Source organism: Scyliorhinus canicula, chromosome 1 (genome assembly GCF_902713615.1).
Source record: "Scyliorhinus canicula chromosome 1, sScyCan1.1, whole genome shotgun sequence".
NCBI classification, from domain to species: Eukaryota; Metazoa; Chordata; class Chondrichthyes; order Carcharhiniformes; family Scyliorhinidae; genus Scyliorhinus; species Scyliorhinus canicula.
The window spans coordinates 282,733,121-282,758,949 of record NC_052146.1 but is presented as its reverse complement, the minus strand read 5'-3'; the positions used below and the strand labels follow the sequence as shown (position 1 = coordinate 282,758,949).

Sequence of the window (25,829 nt, the reverse complement as noted above, 5' to 3'; positions counted from 1 at the left end):
CGAGCTGAACTTGGGGACTCTATTTTATAATCCCCAGGGGTTTCGCGCCCTTTTGGGCGACCACCGGACCTGGTCCCAATTAATTGGACCATGTCCCAATCGTTTCAATCGATTTCTCTAATACTAGAGCTGTTCCCTGATCGCTGGGCGGTTCCTATGTGTCCGTTGGCCTTCCTTTGTCCTGGCTCCCGCTGGTGCCGGGGAGTCTGGTTTGGTCCCGATTGCTTCAATGTTTCTAATTGTTTCTGGGGATTGCTCATTACTATGTAGATAGCTATTGGTTTCGGTTCTGTCTGGGTTCTGCAAGTGTTAATACACAGGAAACCTTGCACCTGCATGTTTTCTGTGCCTGGCCAATTTTCCCTGTATTCTTTGTGGGCCTCCATTTTGGAATCGGGAAGTGGCCAACCCAGGTGGCTACAACCTACAAAACTGTAAACCAAGAGTTGGAAGATGGGATTAGATTGGATCACTTTTATTAATGGCCAGTATGGCTCTGATGGGCTAATTGGCCTTCTTCTGTGATAAATCTTACAACACCAGGTTAAAGTCCAACATGTTTGTTTCAAACACTAGCTTTCCTCAGGAAGGAGCAGTGCTCCGAAAGCTAGTGTTTGAAACAAACATGTTGGACTTTAACCTGGTGTTGTGAGACTTCTTACTGTGCTCACCCCAGTCCAACGCCGGCATCTCCACATCATTCTTCTGTGATATAAACCTCTTCTGTGTTTCTATATAAATAGATGTATGCTATTTCTGAAAAGTAGCCATGATGAAGGGCATTTGAACATTCATACAAAAGGCTGATATCTGTTAAATATCCAAATCACTATGTTCCAACTCTTTTAAGTGATGACCTACAGGAAAACCTCACAAATTTGATGCAGTGACTGTCTGTCTCCTGAAGTCTGAAACATTCATTTTGCAGTTGACTACAAAGCTTTGTAGGGTGTTTGAAAGGTTTTCCATCAAGGCCCATTTCAACTTCCCTTGTAGATCTCATTGTGGCTGTCACTCAGACAGAATGGTTGTGATTATGTATATGAGGATTCTAAATGAGCCAGCTTCTCCCACTGAGGCTGCTTGGATGATGAGAGCGGGCAGGCATACTCATCACATGAAGGCTTTTAAAATAGCCCAGATCTCAGCGAAGGGAACTTACTTAGCAACACCCATAGCAACCCAAACCATAAAACAAAATAAATCAGGCACATCCATACTGATTTTCACACATTCCTAAGAGAAAAAATAATAATTCACGAGCCATGCCTCAAATCTTTCCAGGCTAAAACGTGGCGAGAAAGTGGGTGTGCGTAGCAGTTTATGCAGGCTGAGAGAGTTAAATAAGATTCTGAATAATTTCTCTGTCTAATCTGTAGCTTGTTATTTTTTTTCCAGGTCCTGCTGAATAGATGTACTTGGGCAATCAGTTAAGTGCTTGAAAATCTGGATACAGGTCAGTGCCAAATAAATATTAAGAGATGCAGTTTGCGATTATGCACTCCCATCAATTTTCCGTCAGTAAGAAGCCCTACCCGGAACTCATGAGAGATAAATGTGCCAATGGGACGTGAAGTGGAAGAACACTTTAAATTGGTTGTCATTGATTGTGATATTCTTGAGGGGTTTTCTGAGCGTATGGTCACAGAATTTTAAATCAATGAACTTCACACAGCAAACTCAGACCAAAATAACAGAGCTTACCCATGAATAACACCTAGCCATATACATTTTACCCATAAAGGCAGATTTTAGGTTATTATTTTGAGTTAGAAGTGAGGAGAAATGGGTTTAAACAGCCACTGCTAATTTATTTTGGTCTCCGAAATGTTGGCCGTTTGCTAATCAGTGTTACAGCTCTTTGTGGCGTTTATGCAAAACATCACAGCTTCCAATTTTACAACGCTGGACATGATTTCCTAATTGACTAATTATTCAGTATTTTTAGAACCATTCCTGTCATAACCAATTCTGGCCATGCACCTCTCCCACTCTCTTGATCTCTCACTCACAACTATTAGGATTTAACTGTTACTTTAAATCATTGACCAATAGGACATAGAACATAGAACATAGAACAGTACAGCACAGAAGAGGCCCTTCGGCCCTCGATGTTGTGCCGAGCAATGATCACCCTACTCAAACCCACGTATCCACCCTATACCCGTAACCCAACAAACCCCTCTTAACCTTACTTTTAAGGACACTACGGGCAATTTAGCATGGCCAATCCACCTAACCCGCACATCTTTGGACTGTGGGAGGAAACCGGAGCACCCGGAGGAAACCCACGCACACACCGGGAGGACGTGCAGACTCCGCACAGACAGCCGGGAACCGAACCTGGGACCCTGGAGCTGTGAAGCATTTATGCTAACCACCATGCTACCGTGCTGCCTTGTACATACAAGTACATACAGTACTTGTTTCAAAATCTAGGGGTTTTTTTGTGGTTCCCTTTTCAAACTTATTTTCCCTTTTCTTTTAAATCTCTTTTTTTAATATTTAAATAAATTTAGAGTACCCAATTCATTTTTTCCAATAAAGGGGCAATTTAGCATGGCCAATCCACCTAACCTGCACATCGTTTGGGTTGTGGGGGCGAAACCCACGGAAACATGGGGAGAACGTGCAAACTCCACACGGACAGTGACCCAGAGCCGGGATCGAACCTGGGACCTAACCCACTGTGCCACTGTGCTGCCCAACTCTTTTAAATCTCTTGAGCCATATTTCAGTCAACTGTGCGCCAACCAATTGCCAACATGATGCTTGACCTCATTATATCATTTAATTACAACAGCATTATTTTATCTGATCATTCGTCACTTGTGGTCTTATTACAAAACACAGAAGTAAGCAGCTTGAAGTAAATGTGCACAGAAAATGGAGCACAAAGTCAAATAAGTCACTGATGTGTTGAAATCCGAGACCAGAATCTCAAGACTGGTAACCACAGCTAATGAACTGGCAGCTTGCTGTTAATGAGAACCTGTGGATATGACTGAACAACTGTTAGGTTCGCAGGGTAGATATTGAGGAAATTTGTTGATCTGTATTCCAAGTGGCGATCTACACACAAAAGGAGCAAAGGAAAATGTGACAGGATGAGATCAGGTACATGTTGCTGCACACCAAAAACTGTTGGAACTTCTTGATTCCGAAGAGGATTCCAAGTGCTTCCTTTTCCATCCATGTCATTGCATTCCCTCTGGGTCAGTCATAGTAACACAAATACTTCTCTTGATCAGTATCCATGACATGACTGATTACTGCCCCAACTTCATAGTTCGAAGCTTCACACAGTAAATTCACCTCATGGTTTGTGCCTTAACGAACGAGTAGTTCATTGCCGGTCACATCTCCCTTACATGCCTCATGACCATTCTGCTGTGCTTTCACCCATTCCCATTTTCCGGTCCTGCCATCAGCGGGAACCATCATGGACGGGACGGAAAACTTGAAGCTCTGCAGACTTCGGGGGAGAACTGGAAAATCCCGGCTCACATCTTTCTTCAAAAATTCGTGTAGTGGAGCTAACACCATTGTAAGCTCAAGCAGAAATTGTGAACAATATTAAACCATGCCGAGATAAGAAACTCAAACACACGTTTTGGTTTCAGAGCACTGACTATAGCTCCTATCTTCGCTTTCACTCGCTGTAGCCCTTTGTCATTGATTTTCAGGCCAAGATACTTTGCTGGATTGCACAAAAGCACTCTTACTCCTTTTCAACTCCACAATAAGATCAATCAGCCCTTTGAACACTTCATCTAAAAGCTGACGGCTCTCTTCCGCTGTTGCGCTCACGATCAACTCATCATCGTGATTACACAAGCAATCCAGCACTCTCTGCAAAACCTTATCTATTACAGCTTGTCAGGGTTTTGGTGAAGTTTTCGCACCATCTTTGCGTAAGAGTATAACCCCCATGTGGTTTAATTTGAGATACTGTTGGTCCACATGATATAAGCTTGGGGCAAATTTTCTGAATATCGTTGGATCCCACTGACTCTGCATAGAAATCTTCAGAGGTCGGTAGTGGATACGACCCATCATCCTGGTCGATGCCTGGTCGAATGTGCTTTGTGGTCCCCACTTAGTCTTCTGGTTCTGTCTAAGTTGGACACCCAAAAAATATCAAAAAAGACAAACAGTCATCCTGACTGTCCAAACACACACACACAAATACCCCCCATCCCCACCCCTATTCTCCATTGGCCAAATTAAGATTCAATCAGACAATATAAATATTTCACTGGCTGTAAATGGCTGCCTGGTCCAGCTGAAGCAATTTAAAACCTTTGTTTTTTTTTTTGGCTGGCAAAGTTTAAAGCTGTAGCTCTTGTTTCTTCTTTTCTGGAATGCTGTTATGAGAATCAAAGTCAACTTTAGGATTTCTCCATCTGCTGCAAATAGTCTGAAATATCAAACTGGTCCAAATTAGTTATTAAAAATTAATTCAAAGGATGTGGGCTACATTGGCTAAACTAGCATTTATTCCCCGCCCCTAATTGCCTTTGAGACGTTAAGATAGAGAGAGAAGCAAGCATCTTTCTACTGGCCGACGTCTTCTTGTTTCTGATGCCACTTCCACCAACTGCTGAAAAGCCAGCTGACTTTTCCTCAAAGGACTTTCAAAAAAATTGTTTTGTTCACCTGAGCTCTCTCTCGCTCCTGGGCAATACCTTCCATGGAATTGATTAGCTCATGTCGGGACTGACCTTGGCCATTGTGTTATGGCCAAAATGATTGGTTATTTATGTCTAAGCCATCGCTTCTGAATGGCCCATTCTTCCATTCGTTAGGCTTGGAACAAAATATCAACACCTTAGGGAATCCATTCTCTCTGTAGGTTCTCCATCTCCATCTGGACAAAATGGAAAGTATCCATTATAGTGATGCAAATTGTGGCAGCTATTTTACGTTTCCGTCTGTCCGTGAAGTAGTTGTTGATACCAGCAGGTGTTAAGTTCTACAGGAGGCATGTCCAGACATGCCCTATTTGTAATCCATGTTTCTCACTTCCAGAAGCTTGACTAACTTGTGGTTGCAGACAGGACAAGTGATCCCTGGCAGCCATCTTAATTCACTGTCTTTGTTTCAACAGTCGAAACTGCTTTTTTTAAAAGTTCCATAACTGAGTCCAGTAGATGAAATGTAATTCAACACTTGACATCAACACACCTCATAACAGTGCCAAAATCAATTTTCCTATTAAGATGCATAAGTTCAACTGAGGATAGTTGGTGGTTACTAAAAATTTACCATGTAAAAAAATGCTACTTAATGAAATGCAGAGCTGCGTTCATTGATACTTGGTCTTGGGTTCCCTCACAATATAATTTTCTGATTTGAGTCATGCCACTGACATAGCCACCACATGGGCCCAGGAAGGGATAGAGAGATAAATATATATGGACTTCCAAAATGTGCCCGGTACAGAGTCACATAACAGGCTTGTCAGCAAAGTTGAAGTACATAAAATAAAAAGGAAAATGACAGTATGGGATTGAAGTTGGCTGAGCTCCAAAGGACAGCAGTGAACTGTTGTTTTTCAGACCAGAGGAAGGTATATAATGGAGTTTTCCAGAAGTCAGTGCTGGGACCACTGCTTTTCTTGATCTATATCAATGATCTCAATTTGGGTGTGCAGGACATAATTTCAATATTGAGAGACTTTGAGAGGACATAGGCAGGCTGATGGAAAGGGCAGACATGGGGCCGCTGAAATTTAACGCAGGGAAGTGTGAAGTAATACATTTTGGTTGGAAGAATAAGGTGAAGCAATACAAAATAAAGAATACCATTCTAAAAGGCGTGCAGGAGCAGAGAGACCTGGGGATATATCAAGTTGTTGAAAGTGGCAAGGCAGGTTGAGGAAGGGGTTAAAAAGGCACACGGGATTCTGGGCTTAGTACAAAAGCACAGAAGTTATGAAACACTGGTACTGCCTCAACTAGAGTATTGGGTCCAATTTCAAGCACCGCACTTTAGGAAGGATGAAAAGCTTGAAGACGTTTCCGCAGTATACTTTTCAATAGAAGATTTTGATTAGTAATGTTCATAGATAGGATAGGATAGATAGACAGCCTGTTGAAAGCATTCTTTCATAAACACAATCATTGCTTAATCTTGGAAAATTTTCTCCTCTTTGGCTCATACCCTTGCCACCAGCAAAGGTAGTCAATTTCCACATTGAGACTTTGTAACTCGTTGGTGGGACAATACATCAGAGTGGCCTTTCCATCTCTCCCCAGGATCTTCTCAACTCCTCCCCATGTCTGAGTTTGGAAATTGGCTGTGTTGCAAACTCTGTGGCAGAAGGTGTGCTTGTGACAAACTCACTGAGCTTCTGTACACAGATTCTATGGCCTGTAACTTTCTCGGAGTTGCTTCTGATGTGCCATCATTACGTAATTGGAAATACATCGGTAAACAAGGGCAGCATGGTAGCATAGTGGATAGCACAATTGCTTCACAGCTCCAGGGTCCCAGGTTCGATTCCCGGTTTGGGTCACTGTCTGTGCGGAGTCTGCACGTTCTCCCCGTGGGTTTCCTCCGGGTGCTCCGGTTTCCTCCCACAGTCCAAATAAGTGCAGGTTAGGTGGATTAGCCGTACTAAATTGCCCTTAGTGTCCAAAATTGCCCTTAGTGTTGGGTGGGGTTACTGGGTTATGGGGATAGGTTGAAGGTGTGGGGTTGGGAAGGGCGCTCTCTCCAGGAGCCAGTGCAGACTCAATGGGCCGAATGGCCTCCTTCTGCACTGTAAATGCTATAAACATTTTACACACAAAAAAACCCGATACCTGCTGCCCTCCTGGTGAAACATTGACGGCAATGGAGGAACAATTCCAAGGAATTTCGTGGCCTACGTACTAATGACTGGAATAAGTGTATTGAAATGTTTGGAGGCGATTCTCCGGCCACGTTGTGCCCGGCACAAATCCCGCTATGTCAGAAGAATTCCATTGGAGGCCTGAAACGCACGGCGCCAAACAGTGCACAATGCTCCCACTCCAGTTGACGTGATCTGGGTCATGCCTGCACTAAGATCAGCATCTTAAAGGTAGTGTTGCTATATTTATCTGGTTATGAATATGGCGGTCAATAGGATCGCCTCCCTTAATCCTAATTATGTTTACTTTCAGAGTCGGCAGGTATCTCTCGATACTGTCACAAGGTTCAACCCGAATAATGATCAAAGAGCCAGTTAGTTAGTTCAAAGTCAATACTGTTTATTTACACACACAGTAAGATCTACTCATGCACAACAGTACTACAAACTAAACTATCTCTAACGCTAACGCCTATACTTAACTTCGGGTGCCCACTTAGTCAGAGGAACAATGGCCGTTGTTCGAACCTGAGGCTGTTGGGTTTGAAGAGGTACAGGAGAACAACTAAGGTCGTCCGTCTGGTAGCGAGCGTTGACCTTGAACTTACTTGCTTCTGGTGATGCTGGTGGATGGGTCTCTCCGCTTGAGAGCCAAATCCAAGAGAGCGAATCTCTCATGGGGTTCCTTCTTATACTTGGAGGGGCTTCGCCCGCTTTTAGGCGGGTCTTAAACTTGGTCCCAATTAATTGGGCAGCTTCTGGGTCATTGTTATCGATCTTAACCAATAAAGGTGTGGGTGCCCTGTTGGCCTTGCTTTGTTTGTGTCTTTTGGTTGGGGTACAGGCGCCGGGATGTCTGCGACAGTATCAACTACCTGAGTGTTAGTCCTTTGTTTCTCGGAGATGGGCCATCAATATGTTAATCGACCCAGTTTCAATAACTGCTTCCCAAATATACATTCAGGCTCTGTGCCTGCCAGTTGTCTAGTATAGTCCACATTTCCCCACATTCTCTGTGAGCATCCATTTTGTGTTCTGGAAGTGGCCATCCCAGCTGGCTACAGTAGAATATAAATAATCATCATCGGCTTTAAGCTGAATCCTCCAGACACCTGCTGTTCTCCCATCTGCCGGCGCAACGTGAAGCCTGCGTGAATCACTGCTGGTCTCCACCACTGGAGGCGGGGGGGTGGTTGGGGGGACACTGAAGCCCAATGCTGGCGGTGGGGACATACCTTTACTGTCACTTTGAGTTTGGGGTGCCCTCTGTGAAGCCGTGCCTGCTGGCATGTCTAGGCCCCACCCCTCCCAGTACCTGTGTAAAACTTCCCTCCCCTTCCAGAAAGATTTCTCAGTGTGGGTGGAATGCGGTTTGGATCACGCTGACCTACCCGTTTCCCGCTGGAGAACACACGTGGAAAGTTTTGGGAGAATTGCGCCCAATGTTTTTACACAATCTTGAACAATGTAAGCTGCAGTGTGCTGTCTCCTATTCCATTGCAGTTCACAGTTTCCCATCTTGCAGTACGTGCTTCTTCTCATTTAATAATTTTAACAACCGAAATAAACAAGTTATGAATAATTTTTCCCTTTAGTTAATGTGCTTCCATTTTACTACCAAGTCAAATTATTCTTTTGAGTTTACTCGGTTGCATTCCAACCAGCATCAAATGTAAGGAATAGGAACAAGAGTGGGAAATTCCATCCCCTGAGCATGCTCTGCCATTCAATAAGATCATGGCTCATCTTCCACTTCCTGAACTATCCCCTTATCACTGGATTCTGCTGCTTTCTGTCTTGAATATACGCAGCAACCACTGAATATCTATGGCTCTCTGCAAGAGAGAATGTCTTGCTCTTTGAGTGAAGAAACATCACCTCATCTCATCCGAAATGATCAACCCTTTATTGCCTAGCTGTGACACTTAGCTCTAGACTTCCCAGTGTTGAATATTTTATACCTTTCAGAGCTATTCTGAGATGACACAAGTTCCTATGTGTGCAACAGATTTTATTCACAGTGTTTTAAAATGTCTGCTCCATGCTTTAGCTCTTGCGTCCAGTTTGTTTACTTTTCTCCGAGGCAAACTCTCAGGCTTCATTAATCAAACACAGTGAGCAGTCGGAGTTTATAGACTCACATAATTAAACATAGAGCAATTGAACTCTGCACCCCACCAAGTCAAATATTCTCCCAGCATGTCCAGATTGCCATGTGATCACTTCCATCGGGTGGGAGGTAGTTAGGGACACGCCTAATGCAGTGGGCCCAAAGTTCACTCCATTTTCATTGTTGGGTCTTGTATGAAAATAAAGAATATAAGAAAATGTGCAGGTCTATCGGGAACAGGGTGAGGGTGTTGGACGAGATGAGTTCTTCTGTTCGTGGCACGGTGGCACAGTGGTTAGCACTGCTGCCTTACAGCGGCAGAGGCCCAGCTTTGATTCTGGCCTTGAGTTACTGTCTGTGTGAAGTTTTCATGTTCTCCCCGTGTCTGCGTGGGTTTCCTCCAGGTGCTCCGGTTTCCTCCCGCAGTCCAATGGTGTGCGGGTTAGGTGGATTGGCCATGCTAAATTACCCCTCAATGTGGTCCAAAGATGTACAGGTTAGATAGGGTTCTGGGATTGAGGGGAGAGGGTGGGGAAATGGGCTTCGGTAGGGTGCTCTTTCAGAGCATTGTTGGCGACTCGATGAGCCAAGTAGCCTCCTTCTGTGCTGTAGGGATTCTCTGGAGAGCCATCATGGATATGACACCTCTTTCTGTGCTGCAAATATTCCACAGTATGGTTCCATGATTCACTTAACATTTCATGAACAAGTGTTTTTGGAACAGCTTATTCTTAAAATGTGGAGGAAAACTGTCTCAGGGAAGAAACGGAGGGAATGGTGGCACTGACACTTTTACTGACCCACTGGGAATCATTTTTGTAAAATCTTTCTAACCACTTGAGTTAACCGTTTGTTTTGAGAGGTCTGGAGCAGTCCCTTTAAGGATCACTCGATGTCACTGATCACAGAGCAGAGTGTGCAGCACACATTGCCCTTTTGTATTTCAAAATCACCTCAGTCCGACAGCTGTCATTGGTCCCAATATGCTTTGGTTGATGAGTTTCCATGGGGGATCTCAGCCAACCATTTCATCGCTGCAGTCAAAAATTGAAAATGCCGACATTCATGGGTATAAGATAGCAAGTGCTGCACTCTTGTTTTATCATGTTACCATTCTGCTCCTGTCCAGAAATGAAGATGAAAATTATTCTCTATTCCCCAGTGTAATACACTGAGAATTTACACCTGGCTAATTCCTCTGAACTAGAGGGCCGATGAGCATGGTTGTCTGGGTGACTAGGTTGTGGTTCATAATAACCCCAAAGTCATGGGTTCAACTCCGGAATATTCAGTTCCGGCTGAGGTAGATGTTGTAATATGCCTTTAGGAGAGAGCAGCATGCTTTCACTTTAAGGGAGGTGTGTCACGTGGTCCAGCCTCAGTTTCACTTCAGCCTGGAGCAGCACACACAACACTGCTTTTATTTGGTTTAGGAAAAGAAGCACAACACTGTTGCTAGTGTCCTCAAACTTTCTACCCATGTGAATCTGTCCAGACATGCCAAAAATTAATAAATGAAGCCACAATCCATTTACAGACTCCCTTATGAGTGATTGGTGCTTTTGTATACCACTATTTCATTGGCAGCAGCTTACTCTCCAAATGCGAAGAAAACCGATCCCAGGGAAGATTTGGGATCTGCCCCCTTAACCCTGCCCCTCAGAGCATGGAGCAATGGAAAATCATTGCTGAAAAATGCTGCCAAGGAAAACCACATGGTTTGAAGTATCAGCAGACAACGAGGCAAGGATCTGCCTTCAGGCAGAGCAGGAATGGAGTTTCCCTGTGCTGGTTGTGCTTCCTCACTCTAACCTCAACTGAAGTGCTACAGAGGCAAAAACAAGATTCTCTTGTATGTCTGGTGAATTTATTATGATGGAGTCAAGCTTGCTCCCAGGAAATTACCTATCTTTCTTCTCTTGCTGCAACCCCACCCCCTCGAGTCAGTCTGGTTCTTCCTAATCCTATCATCCAGTCATGCCATCCTTTACCTCTCGCCTCCATGATAATGTGGCTCTCCTAATCCCTACCCTGAACCCACCCTCTGATCCGCTGCTCTCTCCTCAGCCTAACCCCAGCCTAACCTTGAATGCCCACCTTATTCTCTCCAGGCTCTCTGCATTTCATTATTCCACCTTCCCTTTATTGGCTTGTTGCTTTCTGCTTTGATGCTCATCTTTGTCTCTGGCGGATCTCTCTTGTGGCCTTGCTGTGCATGAACTCTCTCAATCTTACCCAGATCTTGCCAGAATCACATGAAGACTTGTGATGGCTCTGCCGCCTGCAGTTAGTACAGAGAAGAGGGACAATTCTGACTGCTGAGTGAAAAAACAGGCAAGACAAAGCATTACAAAGCCACGGTACAAAACCTCATAGAGCAGCAAGATTATCATGCCTCCGCTCATCTGTAAGTTCACACCGAGGCTCCCATTAAATACAAGAATCCATTTGGTGTTGAGAGACTGAAATAACAAATCATAGTCAGCCTGTGAAGCTGACCTTCCGATTTACTGCCACTTTCCGATATGAAAATCTTACTATGTTTATACTTATCAACCATCGCCACCCGGCAAAGCAGCAGAGTTGTAATTGTGACAGAAATGAGAAGCAATGGAAATAATGTTTCCAAAGAAAAAAAGCCATTCCAGCCCCATTAACTTGTGCTGTACGGTTTGAATCTGGACAGCAGGTGATTGCGCTTAACAACACTCGCCTTCCAAAATCCCAATGGTTGTAAAGGACACAAACCATATGTGTCCGTCTGGAGGTCAGGGAAGGTTCGGAATTGTGACTTTAATGGGATTCTCAGGTATCCGCCCCATTTACGTTATGCCCTAAATTCTGCTTTGCAAGATGTGCATGGAGCAGTGTCACAACGACAACATGGATTTATTTCCCAGAACAAGCTTGCATGTGAATTAAACTAGATCAGCTCACTGAGAGCTCCAGGTTGCTGGATAGGTCGAGGGGCACCTTCCGACATGCTCCCGGCGTTTGTCCGATGGATTGTGATGCCTGTGATGTGACCATCAATTTACTCGAGACACGATAGGAAGTAAACTGTGGTTTTAATAGACTTACAACTGAGCCTGCCTGCGACCAGAAGAACTGAGGGCAAACTCGCAAGGCTGCAGCACTTTATACTTCTGGTAGTGGGAGGGGCCATGGGCGGAGCCATGGGTGGAGCCGAGGTTGGAGCCCTGTACAAGCTCCTGTGGGCAGAGCCGCACAATGGCTCACAGACAGAGCCCACAAGGACACAATGCTATACAGTGTGAATGTAATACTATACAGTGTGAATTACATGATGTACATTCACCACAGCCTGTCACAGTTCTCTGCGCATTTGCTCCTGATAGTCGCAGAAACAATAACTTCTGACGAGGGGACGTGATCGGAAATTGAGCCAGCCCCACCCCTTCCCTGCTCCCTGAGGCAAAGGAACTTCGATGTGAAGGTGGACGCAGCAGGGTTCCAGGCAATTGACGGGAGCAAACTGTGAGATAAAGTAATCGAAAAGATTGTCATCCATGACGGCCTGTACATTCGCTATGTAACAAGGAATGCTGCACATCATTTAGCTCTGAAGTCCTTCCGAACACGAAGGCAGAAATTTCACAGCGGCCCATAAATCTCTTTGCCTGTTTTAATGCAACTTAAAGATTGCAACAACAAAATAACCATGAACATCATCAATGTGCCATATAAACTAAAATCTTTCAAGGCATCTGTGAGCTTAATGACTGACAAATTACTCAGTTTCATCACTGTACATTTTAACTGAGTGATCTGTTAAAAATCTCCTTTGCCCTACGGAAGGAAAGAAACATTTGTATTTCTGTAGCATGTCTCACAACCACAGGTGTCCTAAAATACCTCACAGTCAGTAAAGTACCCTTGAAGTGTGGTCATTGCTATGATTTTAAAAATGCAACAGTCATTTTGAGCACAGTAAAATGCGACAACAAAAGCAATTTGTAAATGAGCAGTTCATCAGCTTTGGAATGCCGAGAGCTAAATATTGGCCCGGACACATTGGAGGGCTCCCCTATTATTCTTTGAGACAATGCTGTGTAATGCTTTATCTTTTCCAAGGAGTCCTTGGTTTAACATCTAATCTGCAACCCAGCATTTCCAATGGTGTGGTACTCCATGGTCAGCAAAAACCTACTCATGGACGCTCAGTTTAGTTTCCGACAGGATCACTCAGCTCCTGACCCATTACAGCCTTGGTTTAAACATAGACAGAAGATCTGAACTTCAGGGATAAGGTGAGAGTGACTGCCTTTGACATCAAGGCAGCATTTGACTGAGAATGGCCTCAAGGAGCCATAACAAAACTAAAGTTAATGGGAATCAGGTTGGAAACTCTACACTTGTTGGAGTCATACCTGGCATGAAGGAAGATGGTTGTTGTGGTCAGAGGTCAATCATCTCAGTTACAGGACACCACAGCAGGAGTTTCTCAGGGTAGTGTCCCATATCAAACCTTCTTCAGCTGCTTTATCAATGACCTTCCTTCCATCATAAGGTCAGAAGTATGGATAGTTGCGGATGACTGCACAATGTTCAGCACCATGCGCAACTCCTCAGACACTGAAGCAATCCATGTCCAAATGCAGCAAGACCTGGACAATATCCAGACTTGGGATGACAAGTGGCAAGTAACATTCATGCCACACAAGTTCCAGGCAATGACCATCTCCAATAAAAGAGAATCTAACCATTACCCATTGATATGGGTGAACCGGTGGATGTGGTTTATTTAGACTTTCAGAAGGATTTCAACAAGGTCTCACATAGCAGATGAACATGTCAAGTTTTTAAAAAATAAATTTGGAGTACCCAATTCATTTTTTCCAATTAAGGGGCAATTTAGCGTGGCCAGTCCACTCATCCTGCACATCTTTGGGTTGTGGGGACGAAACCCACGCAAACACAGGGAGAACGTGCAAACTCCACACCGACAGTGACCCAGAGCCTGGATCGAACCTGGGCCTCGGTGCCATGAGGCATCAGTGCTAACCACTGCGCCACTGTGCTATCCTATGAATATGTAAAGTTAAAGCACATGAGGTTATGGGTAGTGTCTTGCGATGGATAGAAAGCTGGTTAGCAGACAGGAAGAAAAAAGTTGAAATAAATGGGTCTTTTTGTGATTTGCAGGCAGTGACTAGTGGGATATCACAGGGCTCTGTGCTAGGACCTCCACTGTTCACATTATATATTAATGATGTGGACGGGGAAACTAAAGGTATTATCTCCACATTTGCAGATGATACAAAATCAGGTGGGAGATGAGCTGTGAGGAGGATGCAGAGATGCTTCAGTGGGATTTGGACAGGCTGAGTGAGTGGGCACATGCATGGCATATGCAGTATAATGTGGATAAATGTGAGGTTATCCACCTCAATAGTAAAAATCAGAAGGCATATTATTATTTGAATGAGTGTAAAATGAGAGAGTGGATACTCAGCGACCTTGGTGTCATTGTGCATCAGTCACTGAAAGTAAGCATGCAGGTACAGCAGGCAGTAAAGAAGGCAAATAGTATGTTGGCCTTTATAGTAAGGATTAGAGTATAGGAATAGAGAAGTTTTACTGCAATTGTATAGGGCATTGGTGAGGCCACACCTGGAGTATTATGTGATGTTTTGGTGTCCTTATCTGAGGAAGGATGTTCTTGCTATGGAGGGACTGCAGTGAAGGTTTACCAGGCTGATTCCTGGCGTGGCAGGACTGTCAAATGAGGAGAGATGAAATCGGTTACGATTATATTCATTGGAGTTCAGAAGAGTGTGAGGGGATTGCGTAGAAACTTACAAAAGCCTAACAGGATTAGACAGGGTAGATTCAGAAAGAATGCTCCAGATCATAGATCATAGATCATAGAATTTACAGTGCAGACGGAGGCCATTTGGCCCATCGCGTCGACACCAGCCCCTGATAGAGCACCCTACTTAAGCCCACACACTCTTGAAGCAACCCAGCAACCTCACCTAACCTTTGGACACTACGGGCCATTTCGCATGGCCAGTCCACCTAACCTGCACATCTTTGAACTGTGGGAGGAAAAAGGAGGGCCATCCTATGAGGAGAGATGAAGTAGAATGGACCTAGATTCCCTGGGGTTTAGAAGGATGAAAGGTTACCTCATTGAAATGTATAAAAAAATTCAAAGAGATGTTTGAGAATGTCGATGCTGAGACGCTTTTGGCCCAGTTCAGAGTGTTTAAAACTGGCAGCAATAATCTCAGGGTGAAGGGTCAGCCAGTTGAGACTGAGGGGAGGAGGAACATCTTCACTCAGAGGGTGTGTGGCTCTTTGGAATTCTCCACCTCAAAGCTCTGTAGACACTGAAGTCGATGAGTATATTCAGGACTGAGATCAATAAGTTATTAGACATGAAGGGAATCATGGGATATGGAGGAAGGATGAGATGATTGAATTGAGGTATATAGATGTGAGCTTAATGAATGGTAGAGGGACAGCAGGGCCTATCTCTGCTCCCAATTGTGACCATGGGCGGGACTCTCCAATAATGTGGCTATATCCCTACGCCAGTGTGAAAACCGGCGCCAACGACTCCCATGCCAACGGCTGCCAAAAGTGAGGAATCCTCACCTTCCTAGAGAGCTAGGTTGGTGCCGGAGTGGTCACCGCAGCTCCAGCCGGCGTGGAATGGTCCACGCGGGTTCGCGCATTCGTGGAATTGCCGGCGTGATCCGGTGCATGCGTGGGGGTTCCCTTCCCCACGCCGGCCCCCAGGCAATATGGTGGAGCCCTACAGGGGGCCAGCGTGGGGTAAAGTAGGCCCCCACTGAACCAGCCCGCCGGCCGATCGGTAGGCCCCAATCGCGTGTGTTGTTGAAAACTCACCACTGTTCTTAGAGTTCCCCCTATACCAAAAAGGGCCGACATTCTAAATGGTGAACAGGGATTCTCACTCCCTGACTCCGATGCAGGCTTCGGTGGGTGCTATTCAGGTCAAACTATATTTTCAAGTTATCCCCCAGTATAGCCCATACCTTCACCGAAGATTTCATCTACTTACCACTTAGTAGCATCGATCCTGAGTCCCGCATTGCTAAGTAAGTAAAGTAGACTTAGGAATAATCACTGTTTCAGGTTAAATTAAGCTATTTTATTATTATATTTTTTATTTTAAAAGCTGCAATCACTGTCTTTACAGGAAAGTAAAAATATATCGCTTCTGGATCCTTCTGGTTGGTTGAAGGGACCTTCAGGCTAACCTTGATAATCCATCTTCTTTAAAGTCTGTTCTTCTTTAGATGTATTCGCTGGTGAGCTCGGTTGCTGTGTCTTGTCGATTCCATGTACTGAGCTATGAGAGCTGGCTCTGCTGGCTATCACTGAGCTGACTCTGAGCTGATTCTGCCTCCTCTTTAAAGTCTAGTCTTCCTTAGATGTATTAGCTGTTTTAGCTTGGCTGCTATGTCTTATCTTTCCCATGACCGAGTTGACTCTGCTTGCTTCTCTTGTTCCTTCTCTGCTTCTCTCCTCTCTCTGAGTTCTGGTTCTGGTAGTTCCTACTCTGGTCTCTGGGTTTATATTCTCTTTCTAACAGTTATTAAGTTTTTATGAGCTTATTGTAAAGTAACTATTATTTCATTTTGATTGTAAAAAGTATCTTTGATCTAAACATTCTAATACAACTAAGTATTCATTTTGACATGACCTCACCTCTCAGGTCTGTGATTACATTGTTTCCTTTGTGATATTCAAAAATGCTTTGTTTTCAATATAGGTGTGAATTTTGGTTTGGTTCCTGTCATTTCTATAGTTTTATTTTCCAATTGTGTCCCCAGCTCATAATTTTGATTTTGATTTTGGCTTTAAATTATGTTTCTCGTCAACTGATAGTCCAGTTTTCTTTAATTTACCTGATATCGGCAGAACTTCACACTTAGAATTGTCAGCAAATTCAACTGAACCTCATCCTTTCCTTTCCAGCTGTTTACTAAGATAGTTAATTTCAATGAAGGTGTGAAACATTGCTTTTAGCTGTATGCTAAAATCCACTTGGTTATAACTTGAAAGGTTTACATTTATTATTAACTCAACTGAAACTCTCACCCATGCTTTTCCAGATGCTTACTAAGATAGTTACTTTCAATGAAGGTGTGAACCATTGTTTTTAGCTTCATAAAAATCCTGTGTGTTTGCTAAGCCTGCTTGACTAAGGCTATCTACATGTTATAATTCTGCTCTTCGCAGCTGCTATTAACCCTTTGTGGGATCTTTCCCTGTATCCTCTGATGTTTCTCTCAGACCAGATATTGCCAGACTTCCATGTTTCAAATGACACATCTTTCCATATTTTCATAACACGGGCCAGGCCACCGTGGGGCCCGACCCCCCCCCCCCCCCCCCCGGGTCGGATCCCCCTGGACACCCTTCCAGGACAACCCCCACACACTCACCTTCCAGGCCCACTGTGTGGGAGGTGAGTAATCCATGCCAGCGGGACTCGGCAAAACTCGTCGGCCCAGAGTATCGCCGGGGGGGGGGGGCCACTGTTAACGGCCCCGACTGGCGTGGCGTTGATCCCGCCGGCGCCTGAAAAACAGCGCTGGAGAATGGTGAAGCTGGCATCGGGGCGGTGGGACGCGATTTTTGTGCCCTCCCCCCACCCCGGGGATTCTCCCACCCGCCGCCGGGTGGGAGAATCTGGGCCCGTGTGTTCCAGCAGAGACTGGATTACGGCCACAAGACAGACAATGGAATATAGGACTGGGGATTTCAGTCCAGTATGTGTTTTAAAAGCAAAGCTTGCTTGGAGCTCAGGACACTTGGGTGGATGCCAAATCAAATGTTTGGGCACCTTGACGTCAGTACTGTAGAACAAGCAAATACGTACACTTAGAATCACACAAGTCTTTTAAAATGCTGTTTCATTGATTTGCTTTATTGATATTCTAATTTACAGTTGCTAATTCTAATTTACGGTTTTCATTTGCGGTCCATACCCATCTATTTTAAGAGAACAGACACACTAGATCGATGTAGAGGCAAGAGTGGCAGCAAGTCTGTTTGGGAGAATTAGTCAGTGATAGTATTGTGTTTACAGACAGAAAGGACAAGTTGTGAGGTTTCCCCAAGTACTTGTTAAATCCTGTATACATTCCAGGAGAGTTTGAAACCATCAGCGTCCAATCAAGTAAGTGGAGGAGTCAGAAGGAATGGTCATCTGGAACGTATGGTCATCTGGAAAAGGACATTGGACACTTAGAAGGGGAAAAACTATAGAGCAACGAGGAAAGAACAGGGGAGTGGGACGTCCTGGGTAACTATTTCAAAGAGCATGATGGGCCAGATACCTCTTTCTATAATAATAATCTTTATTGTCGCAAGTAGGCTTACATTAACACTGCAATGAAGTTACTGTGAAAATCCCCTAGTCACCACGTTCCGGCGCCTGTTTGGGTAAACCGAGAGAGAATTCAGAATGTTCAAATCACCTAACAGCATGTCTTTCGGGTCTTGTGGGAGGAAACCAGAGCACCCGGAGGAAACCCACACTGTCATAGGGAGAACGTGCAGACTCCACACAGACAGTGACCCAAGCCAGGAATTGAACCTCGGACCCTGGAGTTTTGAAGCAATAATACTAAGCACTGGACTGCCATGCCGTAAAATCACTGATTCACAGGGATTTCAGTTGTGTCACGATAAGTCTGACCTGTAGAGCATGCACTTTGGATTTAATAAGTATAGAATACGTTGAATGGTGTAAAGCTGGAAACAGCCAGTCCAAAGATCATTAAAATGAAATGAAAATTGCTTATTGTCACGAGTAGGCTTCAATTAAGTTACTGTGAAAAGCCCCTAGTTGCCACATTCCGGCGCCTGTTCGGGGAGGCTGGTACGGGAATTGAACCGTGCTACTGGCCTGCTTGGTCTGCTTTAAAAGCCAGCAATTTAGCCCAGTGAGCTAAACCAGCCCCTGTCATGAGCTGGTATAAAAAATAACCAAATAGATCAATAGGATACTGGCCTTTAAAATGTAGAAGTATCAGAATACAAGGGGGTAGAAGTAATGTTTGTTTCATGCGTTGAACTTGTGGCCGAATCCAAACAGGGACAGTGTCCCTCTTTTTAAAAATTATTTCATAGGATGTGGGCATCGCTGGCAAGGCCAGCATTTTTTGCCCATCCTGAATTGCCCTGGAAATGAGTGGCTGGCTTGGCCATTTCAGAGGGCAGTTAAGAGTTAATTACATTGTGGGAGAACCATGAGCTGGAGTAGTTACATGGATCATGATCGTCAGGGTTGATGCTTGGAGGGAAATTTATTGTGTTCTTTTTTGTGTTTGGTAGATCTCTTTGTTTAAAAATATTAAAATTGCAAATGCCTTAATAAAATATTTTCCAAAAAACAAAAAGTTAATTAACTGCATTGCTGTGGATCTGGAGTCACATGTAGGCCAGACGAACTAAGGATGGCAGATTTCCTTCTCTAAAGGGGAATTAGTGAACCAGATGGGAATTTTATGACTTTCAATAGTTGCCATTGTCACCGCCACTGAGACTGGCTTTCAATTTCTGATTTTATTATTTGAATTTAAATTCCACAAGCTACCTTGGTTGGACTCATGTCGCCAGAGCATGAGTCTGGGCCTCCAGATTACTCGTGCAGTGACAGTACTGCAACACCACCACCTCCCCATACCATGAGTAGCTCCTGCCTGATTCAGATAGGTTACTTCAAAATACTTTATTTGCACAATATTCACATGATGAACCACTAGATAGACACATCTCTCTCCAGTAGAGACTATTCCATTTTCCCGACAGATTCTCCAGCACATGACTGCTCATGTCACTGTTATATACACACACCATAAATCTATTACCATAACTATTAAGCCATTATATTACAATGCTTGAGCCGTACAAAGCCCTGCTTTGAGTACACCTGGAGGACTGTGGGCCTTTCAAGGCACCACGGTTTAGGGAAGATATATTGGCCTTGAAGGAGTGCCGGATAGGCTTTAAAGAATTACACTGGACTCCAAGGGTTAATCTACAAGGAAAGATCAAACAAACAAGGGTTGTATTGCATGGAATTTAGAAGGTTGAAGGGAGATTTGATCAAAACCTTCAAGATTTTGTTACAACCGGATAAGGAGGAATGAGCTGGCTCCCCTTTCATTCAACTCCCTCAGTTGGTTGCAACAAATGTTTGTTTAAAATTCTTCCCCCCCCCCCCCCCCATGGATACCTTCTCCAGTCCACATGTATTTACTTTTTTTTAAATCGAGGAGCCAATCAATCGGGTTTAAATCAAAGAAAGAGTAAGTTAATTCGTCACTAAAACCCGAGGAAAAGTAATAAACAGCGCTACGCACATTCATAAAGATCAGAAAAGAAAGTCAAGAGTCCAAATAAAAGTTAAAAAGAATATGCTAATAAGCCCTTGGCTTGTTTTTGAGGCGTAGATGGTGGCATGTTGAGGCTATTAGTTTGGTGATTTCAGTAGAGTTCTGGAGTTGCCTTTGACAGTTCTTCAGCCTGTTAAAGTGTTAGCTTGTCCCCCAGAGAGAGACATGACCTGCTCACCTCTGCGGGAGGGACCAAGGAGGCTGTCCTCTGTCCTCTCTTCCTGCTTGCTCTGTGTCTCTGTGAAAACACACTTGCCCCCAGCAAGAGAGAGATCCTACTTTTTCCAGCAGTATTCTTCGAAGATTGGTTCTTCTTGCTCTCCTCTGTCTGATAGACACTTGTTTTCAGCAAGAGAGAGAGAGATGAAAAGATGCAGAGCAAGGTGTCCTTCTTGCTTCAATATTATTGTTCTGCTTTGCCCAACCCTGGTTGTGGCCATTTTTAAACTCACTTCTCAGTGTATTCCCTTTTGACATATTCTGAGATATAAATCAACAGGAGATTTTTTTTGGAAGCCTGATTTAGAAGTCCAACCTTTTGCACTTTATATGTCTTCCTTTGAAGTGTCTCTGTTTGAAGTGATCCTTAACACTCCTTCAGGTATGAGATTCCATGCAACCTCTCAGGACAGATCTGCCAGTGCAATCCAGTTGGGGATTTTCCAGAAAGTGGTTGCTTCATAATATCAGCCAACTTCTGACCACTGTCTTTTCTTATATCTTTTAAACTGGGGCAGAATTTTCGTCTGTTCACGGCAGGGGGATTTTCCGATTCCGCGGCAGTGAATGGGAGATTTGGCTGAGCGCCAAATTCTCCGTCCTCGTTAGCAGCGGTAACGGGGCGGACTCACAATGGAGAATGGTCACCTTTAAACAGTTCAGTATGTTTGTGGTGAAATCGTAAATTGTGGGTCACTCTCGCTCTGACATTGTGTCAGCTGCCGTGACAATATTAATGGGAATTGATCGGGTAGGTCGGGCGAATCCAATTCTGATAGATGGGTGGCGTAGGATTGCGGTGGGGAAGGGGCTGGGGGGGGGGGGAATGGGTGGAGGATTACGAAAGGTGTAGGGCACGGCCTAATTATTGGAGCCAGATCTTCAAGGAGTGCAATTTGGAATTTATTCTCCGCCCAAAGGTTTGCAGGAGTTTGGAATTCTCTTTCGCAAACGGCAATTGGTGTGAGATCAATTGTTAATTTTAAAAGCGAGTTTGATGGCTCTTTGTTTGCCAAAGGTACCAAGGGAAATGGAAGCAAAGACAGGTGGATGAAGTTAGCAGATTAGTCATGATCCCGTTGAATAGAGGAGGAACAGGCTTGAGGGGTTTGATGTTCTACTCTTGATCCTTTGTCATCCTTCTCAAATCTGCTGCAGCTTTCGTGGTATTTTGTGGCCCTGGCACATAAATGACTTGATTTTATTAGATTGATTTTCACAATTTATGGCAGTGGGGATTGAATTCTCGTGGGGAATTGCTGGTTTCTGGATTTCTGTGTGGTGGTGAAAACGGGGGGGGGGGGGGGGTCCCATAGATAATTCTCATAGGTGAGTCGCAATCCTCTCTGCCTTATGAGTGCCCTCACTGCTAGGCTCTACATGTAGCAGGGCAGTACACACAAAACTCTGTCTGCTGATTAGAAGGAGGTGGCTACGCAGTGGTATTGTCACTAGCCTAGTAATCCTGAGACACAGGGCAATGGCTGTCGGGACCTGGTTTGGAATCCCACCAGGGCAAAGAGTGGAATTTGAATTCAATAACTCTGACTCTGAAATCATTGTTGTGAAAACCCATCTGGTTTACTAATGGCCTTTAGGGAAGGAAATCTTACCAGGTCTGGCCTACATGCTATTGTGTTTGGTCTTCTATACCTTGCAAAGGAATCCACAAAACACCTTGACTTGTCCAAACCAGGATCTGTATTGAGTCTCGTGTGGTAAGATAGCAATCTGTTACAGAGCACGTTACCATGGAGTCTGCTTATTACCCCCCTGGAACTACACCTAGCATCAACCATTCACCTGTATGTCTTACTACCCTTTGCAACAGGATGTGTCTCCACTCATATGGGAGCATCATAGTTATCATAGAATTTACAGTGCAGAAGGAGGCCATTCGGCCCATCGAGTCTGCACCGGCTCTTGGAAAGAGCACCCTACCCGAGGTCAACACCTCCACTCTATCCCCATAACCCAGTAACCCCACCCAACACTAAGGGCAATTTTGGACACTAAGGGCAATTTATCACGACCAATACACCTAACCTGCACATCTTTGGACTTTGGGAGGAAACCGGAGCACCCGGAGGAAACCCACGCAGACACGGGGAGGATGTGCAGACTCCACACAGACAGTGACCCAAGCCGGAATCGAACCTGGGACCCTGGAGCTGTGAAGCAATTGCGCTATCCACAATGCTACCATGCTCACATGATCACGGTCTTGAAACCGCATGGTGAGTCTGCATCGCCACCTGCTGGTTGGAGGTCACACAACATCCATCTATAATATTGCCCACAGGCATATCAACCACACATGTGACTTCAGATCCACAGCAATGTGTTGACTCTTAACTGCCCTCTGAAATGAAATGGCCCAGCAAGCTACTCAGTTCAAGGGCAATTAGGAATGGGCTAATGCTGGCCTTGCCCACATCCCATGAAACAGTAAAAAAATATTCGGAGCTTATGGAATCCATCCAGTGCCATGAAATCTCTCCTCAGCTCTTCATAGATGGTAGAGCATGGTATCAAATCTTGTTACAGTTTTAAGTTATTATATGCGTTTATTTATAAAGATCAAGTCATTTCGAAGAACTTTTTATAGATACGTACTTTCTATCATATGTGTCCTCTCAGGGGAAAACCAAGATAAGGGGCTGGATTCACCACAGCCCCTCGCTGAAGTCACGTTGGGCGCGGGGGCGGAGAATCCAATTTCATGCCAAAATCGGGCCCAGCGCTGGTCCAGCGATTCTCCTGGACCCAAGAATCAGTGTGATCGTGGAGCACTCCCCGCACGGCTGGCGGCCCATTGACAAAAGGCCAGCCCAGCGATCCTCCGTTCCCGACCAGCCAAGTTCCTATGGCGTGGGACTAACCTGGTATTGCCGATCGGGTGCTGGCATGGCAGCTACGGACTCAGTCCGCGGTCACACTGGTGGTGGTGGTGGTGGGGGGGATCAGACACCAGAGGGGGTACCTTATAGGCAGCCAGGAGACAGATCCGCGTGGTCAGATGCTCGGGCGCGCGGCCGATCGGGGGGGGGGGGTCCAGTTTTTATGTGTGGCTCTGCCGACCAAGTCCGCAATGGCGCTCGGCGAGGCCACTGCCGTGCGCATGCGCAGACACAAAACCGAAGTGCAGGGGCTCCGTATCCACAGCTAAAGCTGCGTGAATTACTCTGGGTCCCTGCTAGTCCCCTGCAGGGCATTGAATCAGCTCATCTTTTTTGCAGGAATCTCCAGTAAAACGCGAGAGTTTTTATGCCAGCGTGGGGGACATAGTCCCATTTTGGAAGAATCTAAATGTGACCTAAATGCTAAACCACTGATTTCCAAGATATTTTCTGTGGGTCAAATGTAGCCACAAATCTCCTCTGATCAAATTCGGAAACTCCTATTTGTTCCCTTTTCCGATGCACTTCTGTGCGAAGCCTACTTCAGTCTCTTCAAGCTGTTTGAAGTTCCTAAGCCTAGACGACAGATGGATTTTGACCTGCTAGGCAACAGCCTTTACCAGGCTTGGCAGTTTTAAAGGACTGGAACATTGATTTTGATTCCCCACACAGCAAAGGCATCAAAATGTTCAGTCATCATCTGCAAAATCTTCTGCAGGCTCTTAATCTCTTCAGCTTCGACCGTGGCAAATCTTGTCAGAAAAGCTCTCATTTCAACTGAAGTCAGTGACAGAGCCACAAGCTGGGGATGTGTCATGGCGTGGGACAGACTGCGTTAATGGCAACAGATCAGACCTTGCACCCCAAAGCTTCATTTAAACAAGCTGAAAACTTCACGTTTCATTTTCTTTTTTAGCATTGAAGTATTGCTTTCACCAACTTGGGATGCATGTGATGCCAGCAAGGTTAAATTTATTGCCCAGCTTTAGTAGCCTGAGGTGGTGGGTTTTCTTCAATAACAGGGGCTGGATTCTTCCAAAATGGGGCCGGCATAAAAACGCTAGCGTTACACTCCCCAGTTTCCTGAGGAAAATAAAAGCCGATTCACTGACCTGCAGGGGGCTAGCAGGGACCCGGAGAGCTTCACGCAGCTTTGGCTGTGGATATGGTCCTCCGCACTTCCGGTTCTGGGTCTGCGCATGCGCACGGCGGCAGCCTCCAGTGGCCGCGCCGAGTGCCATGGTGGACTCAGACCACGGCTGCAGCTCTGTAACCCCCCCCATCGGACGCGCGCCCTTGCGTCGGACCAGCCCGATCTGTGACCCGGCCACCTAGAAGGCCCCCGCCAATGCCCGATCCCCCCGCTCACCACCAGGGCGGCCGCAGAGATTCCGACCGGCCAGACCATGTTAGTTCCTTGCCGTCGGGAACTCGGCCGATCGGGAGCGGAGGCTCGCTGTGAGGGCCTCTGGCAATAGCCCCCCCAGCCGCGCGGATATTCAGGGCCCAGAGAATTGCCAGAGCGGCACCGGGCCCGATTCTGTCGGGAAAGTTGATTCTCCGCCCCGTGCCAAACGCAATTTCGGCACGGAGCTGCGGAGAATCCAGCCCCAGTTGTTTATTTTAACAGCTGAGAGGGTTGGAGCAGTGTGATTTTTTTTTTAAACAGGATAAATCGTTCTTCTACCTAATGCCTTTTTCCATCCCATATTTCTCTCTACTCCATATATCTTTTTCTCCCTCTCAAAACCATTTGTGTTCCCATACCCTTGATTTCCAAGGTAGAATATTTAGCAGACAGGCATGCAGTTTGTCCGTTTAGTTCTTCCCTGGCTCAGTTGATAGCATTCTCACCTCATGAGTCAGAAGATTGTGGACGGGATTCTCCAATTGCCGTTGCCAACATCGCGTTCGCCGATTGGGCGGAGGATCCCTTTTGACGTCGAAATCGGGGGCGGTGCCTGCTTTCAGAGGCTCCGCCCCCTCTAAAATGGCATCATCGATGAGTATGCCGCATGCTGTTGAGATAGCCTCAGGACGTCACCTGAAGGCCCTCCCCCAATCCTCCGCCCCCGATGGGCTGACTTCCTGACGACGTGGATCACTTGTGGTCTGAGATGTCCTCAACCTCACATGGAGGCTGCGGACTGTGTTCAGCGGCGCCACACTCGCGGTGGGGATGGTCCAGGGATGGCGAGGGGGGTTACGGGGGGGGCACTATCTGGCAGGCTGGGTCAGCACGCGGCCGACGCCATATTGTATGCCGCGACCGCTGCAGGTCGCCGCCGTGCGCATGTGTGGCCACGGACCTGGTAATTATCCGCCCGTTTTTGTCGGGAGTGCCGGGGATTTTACAT

At 45.5% G+C, this 25,829-nt stretch overlaps 1 protein-coding gene across 1 annotated transcript in view; it reads left to right on the top strand.

Moving 5' to 3' along the window:
* Nucleotides 1–1,398: 1,398 nt before the first annotated feature.
* LOC119974893 (muscarinic acetylcholine receptor M3-like) overlaps nt 1,399–25,829 on the top strand; it is a 549,971-nt gene continuing 525,540 nt past the window's right edge. Inside the window, exon 1 of the mRNA XM_038814246.1 lies at nt 1,399–1,456. The gene's annotated coding sequence lies outside the window, so the exon portion shown is untranslated. The remainder of the gene's footprint in view (nt 1,457–25,829) is intronic.